Source organism: Cryptomeria japonica, chromosome 8 (assembly GCF_030272615.1).
Source record: "Cryptomeria japonica chromosome 8, Sugi_1.0, whole genome shotgun sequence".
Taxonomy (NCBI): Eukaryota; Viridiplantae; Streptophyta; class Pinopsida; order Cupressales; family Cupressaceae; genus Cryptomeria; species Cryptomeria japonica.
This window is the reverse complement of record NC_081412.1, coordinates 697,828,206-697,833,472: the sequence shown is the minus strand read 5'-3', so window position 1 is coordinate 697,833,472 and position 5,267 is coordinate 697,828,206. Positions and strand designations below refer to the sequence as shown.

At 41.1% G+C, this 5,267-nt stretch overlaps 1 pseudogene; it reads right to left on the bottom strand.

The window, feature by feature from the left end:
* On the bottom strand, nucleotides 1–1,569 carry LOC131064709 (low affinity inorganic phosphate transporter 3-like; annotated as a pseudogene).
* Nucleotides 1,570–5,267: the final 3,698 nt, after the last annotated feature.

Below are 5,267 nucleotides of genomic sequence, written 5' to 3'. Positions count from 1 at the left end.
CTACACACTGATGGTGGGCATAGCCTTAAGCTCCTTCTCCTTCTCTTCAACTCCATCGGTTTCTCCAGAGAGTTCTTCGAGGGATTTTCCATTTGTTTCAGGCACCAGAAACGTGAAAAGGAAACCCAGAGCATTCGTAAAAGCGAGCAGATACAGAGCAGGCTTGAGCTGGCCGTGGCCATCTTTACTGGTTTTTATTTTGGAAGGATCAGCAAGATAGCCAACCCCAAAAGCGCCAATGATGGCCCCAACCTTTCCCATTGCAGCCGATATGCCGTGGCAGGTTGAGCGAAATCTGGCTGGGAAAAGCTCGGCCGGGACAATGAACGTGGTGCTATTGGGCCCAAAGTTTGCAAAGAAAAAGGCCAGCGCGTAGAAGATAACGAACCCAGCCCCGTTATTTTTCCAAAAGTCGTACCAAATAGCGAGCACGAACATGAAGAAGGACATGAAGAAGAAGCCGATGAGCTGAATGACAAAGCGGCCAATGTGATCGATCAGGAATACTGTGAACCAGTAGCCCGGGATTATCGATACCATCGCAATTATCAACTGTGCCCTTGCGATCCTCTGTATTTCGTGTACAGCTCCCATCTTGTCGGCCTTAGGGAGCCAGCCGACGCTGGTGAACATGTCCTTTTGAAACAGGTTTTGGCTGTAGAAGGCGATATCGAGAAGCAACCAGGTGGTGGTGGTGCCCAGCAGGTGTCGGCCGTGGCGTCTGAAGAACTCGGCTGAAAACAACTTATATTCTGGTTCGTTCGACTGTATTATCGTTGAACTTTCTTGGAGTTGGACATTGAGAACTCTCGACATGTCCGCCGCCGCTTTGGTTGCGTTCTTGGCTATCAGAGCCGTGTAGCGAGCGGTTTCCGGCATTTTCATGCGCCAGTAGAACGTAAGGGTTGCCGGACAGGCGCCGAACATGAGGATGATTCTCCATATATAGTCTGCTCGATGAGATGTTTTATAGCGGTCTAGGTCGGCGGCATGGTCGTGAAATGCGGTGGAGACGATGAGGGATACTAGACCGCCGGTGAGGATGCCAAAGCCTTGCATGGCGAAGACGGCTGCGAGGAAGGATCCTCTGGTCTTCTTGTTGGCATACTCGGACATTATGGTGGCAGACAAGGGATAATCTCCGCCAATCCCGAAGCCCAGCTAGAATCTGAAGAAACACAGCGTGATAATCACGCCATTAGTGGATTTGGCGAAGGAGAGGCCAGAGGCGATGGAGCAAAAGATCATGAGCAGCAGGGTGGCGCCGTACACTTTCTTTCGTCCCAGTTTGTCGTCCATATACCCGAAGAAGAGCTGCCCCAAGAAAGTTCCGCAGAAGGCCACCCCCGTGATCGCAGACGTTATTTCAGAGGGCAGGGTGCCGGGCTTGTTTTTGGTGGGATCATAGTAATAAATTCGTCCCAGCAGTTTGGTTACAGTGGTGATACAGAAGAGGTCGTAGGCATCAGTGAAGAAGCCCATTCCCGCAATTATAATGGCTGTGTAATGGTACCATTGTGTTTTTGCCACGTCCAGAGCCGTCAGCACGTCCAGCTGCTTCTTCGCCATGATTAGAACTCCACTTCCCTGCAAACAACAGCGAAAAATATAAATTGCCACAAAGAAGAAAACCAAGAAAAAAAAATAGAACAAGATGTATAACGATTGGGGGGGCTTCACAGATAGACATACCAACTCAAAATCTTAGGCTTGCAAAACATTTGCCTGGAGAAATCCATCTCCTCATTATGTCTTTATACAGAGTTTTTATTCTCATAGAATATGCTTTAATGACTGATGTCAATGGGTTGTCCTCCTTGTTGCGTTTCTTGGTTCTAGAGAAAATTAGAGTGCCTGAGTATATAAGGTCGCATATACTTTATCCTCTTCGTTCGTGACGTGGCCCATTAGACAATTTCATTGTGCTCTCGAACCTCACAAAGCCCATGACATTTATGCATTGTTCTCTCAGCCATTTTTAATATATTAAGATGCAACTCGATTATGAAGTCCTTACTCGAATGTTTCTGTGGACATATACAGACTTCTTTTGTCATTTGTTTCTTTGTTTTTAAAAAGTTTCCTTCTCTCACCAATTACCGTGTATATTGCTACATACAAAGAAATTAGGGTTAATGTTGTTTTTCTATTTCATTTGTTTTGTAAATATTTATAAATCAGTGAGGTCATAAGTGGTATGTCATTTTCAAAATAAACATTCAACAATAACATCTCAACAAGGTTTACATTTTAATGAGGAGCCAAAAAAAACTTAAGGTTGGGCTTAACTAGCATAAACTAAGTTGTGATCTATTAGAGCTTAGATTTCTCTTCCATTTTTTATTCCTTTTTGTTTCTCACCATTAAAAATGGACTTACAACACATTTGTCCAGCGGTGTTATCAAATTGTTTGTCAATATTTGTCTTGCACAATGTTGAGACATTGATACCATCATCATTATCATGATATGATGCCAAATTTTAATTTCATTCCCTCCTAGTTTATTAAAATTGTGGTTAAAACTATTTTCAATCTATAGATTGGACTTTTGCATTCGCATGGGAAGGAAGAGCATGAGTATGAAATGAATAGAAGGATGTGTTAAGCATACATCCTCTATGCCCTTTAGTTTATTCACAATGATTTTGGATTGGGAAATATAGCTAGGTAAACTTCAATTTTCTTTAATCTTGCATATTTGAAATTTCTAGTGCAAAATGAATTGTTCTTAATTTAGATTCGTTGTGATTACAAGAGAGAATACAATTCCATAACAAGCAAACTGGAGTTGTGAGGAGAGCAAGGCAAAAGAAGTAGAGAAAAAGAGTAGACAAAGAAGTTGGATGCCTCACCTCATTATTAGCTCTACTATTAACCATTTTTGGGATAAAAATATTCTTCAATTAAGAGAAAAATTACTCAAATCCAAAACCCTCCCTTCTTGCCCAAAAAATTAATTTCTCACAATTAATATTTCTCTTGTTCCTCATCCACATTATATAGTCATTGCCTTCATAACATATATGACCCTTCCATTGAATAATATCAACCTTTTGATTGAGCTTTTCTATCAAACTTTTCCTATTGATGCCAAAAGAGGTAATTTGTTCACATTAATTTTCTCGGTCTAAGGTTTGTTGCGGGCCTGGTTCATTTTGCCTTTTTTGTTATCTAGTTGCGCAGGGCACATAGGACAGTTGTCGGCCCGACGTTGCTCCCTCAGTTCGTTTCAGGCATTCAATTTTTGAAGTAGCACGGTGGTGACAAATGGCAAGGCATGCTGATTGGTTGCTCTTTTGGGGCCCACCTTTTGGCGCAGTATGCGAGCAGTTTCCGACATTTTTGTATATTTCCAGCAGCCCGTCCATGGTTAGCAAAATCTTTTCAATTTGTGGTAGTATGCAGACCGTTGCAGGCAAGGAGTGGAATTCTAGGGGTCGTTTTGCTGGGTGTGATCTCCGAAGCGACACGACATGTTTTTTTGTTCAGGGAGGTTATGCCCTTTTGGCGTATTTTCGGGGGTTGTTTTCAGGAGCCTGGGGCTCTATTTATGCTAGTTTTTTCCCTGTTGTAGGGGGTTCTGAACTTTTGAAAAAAGAACAATTAAATTGGTTAAGTAGAAGTTTTATTTTTCAGCCTTTAAAAACTATTATGGTTTTGCTTGAGGAAGGTTATTCAAATTGTGCCTACGGCCTTTATGATGCCTCTTTCAGTATGCTTTTGATGGTATTTTATGTGTTGTTCTGTTAAAGTTCCAATAACTTTGGGAATCTATCTATCAAAGATTTTTCCGATTAAACTATGTCTCATACATGTTATCTAGTAAATGCGTGATGGAAATTTCCTTATGTCACAAAGAAATTTGATTGTATCTTTTGATTATGTTCTTGATCCGGACTTGTAGATTATTGAATGGGCTTATGTAAGTCATATATTTTATGGAATTTGTATGCTCATGTCTTTTAATGATCTGGCGTATCGCCAACGTAGTCTTTAAAGGTGTTTCTTTCTTTCCTTTTCCTCAAAACACCAAGGAAGAGCCAGCTTCTCAATCCCGGAGGTCATTCAGTGTAACCTGCGCAATCGGTCCCCCAGCACTAAATTTCCCATAAGACTATTTGTTTCCAAAGACAAATTTAGATTCAACAGTTCTTTTTTTGGCATGCTTGGTGGGACTAATTTCTTGAAATATATTTCAGCTAGTTTATGAGTCATAGGCCTATCACCAGGAGTCAAACAGACCTAAATCCTCACCTTCTTTTTCCTCCATTGGTGACCGTCCATTCAGCCACAACTTCATCTTCTCAGGGTTTCCCCACAATCATACATGCTTGTAGCGTTGTAAATTGTACGCACTTGCTAGGGTGGTACAATTTCACACCTAGTTTAGCACCCGCCTTGGCGCATTTTGCATTTTGCATTCCATTTCCCCTTTAGCACTTAATTAATTAAATTAATTAGGTCTAAGGTTCTATTTCATCATCTTCCACATCATAAAGTTGGGCCCTTTCATTAAAGTGTGCCCTTTTCATTTTATTCCTCCAATATATCATTTAATCAGAAACCCTAATTAAGTCCTATTTTGAACTTGGGGGCTTGATTTCGGGGGTCAAAACATCTCGGAGTCACCTGTAACTTCAGGATTCTCTCTAAAATCATCATATCCGACGGCCCTGAAAATTTGGTGAAAAGTTGTCGGGACCATGGCGCCCGGAGTGCACATGGTCCCGGACATTTTTCCTGAAATTTTAGGAGCACAATCCAATCATAAAATAAAGCTTAACCCCAAGAAATTGGTGGGAGATTCAATCTCTAGGTCGGCCAAAAGTTGAAATTACGACCTAGGGTTTCATATATGAGAGCTTTCTTTCTTCATTTGAAAGGATCCGAGAATTTTGATTTGAAGGACCTTCTATGCAGTGAAAGAGCAGATCTTTGAAGACTTCAACAACATTCAACATCCATCCATCAAACATTCATCAATTTCATTCATCCATTTAGGGCTTTGAAGGCATTGAAGAGCAATAAGGGATCACCGATTGAAGATTGGCTTGTACCCCTCCCTTGGGGTTGGGTATGATTTCATGTTGTTTTCATGTCTTTGCATAAGCCTCATTATATCATTTGTATTCATGCTTTAGATCACTTTGCATCTTGATTTGGAGTATTTACATTATCATTTACAAGCAATTAGGGTTTACTTTCTAGGTTGCTCTAGTTTGCTTACTTGCATTTTAGGATCTTGCACACACACAGGGTCTGCAC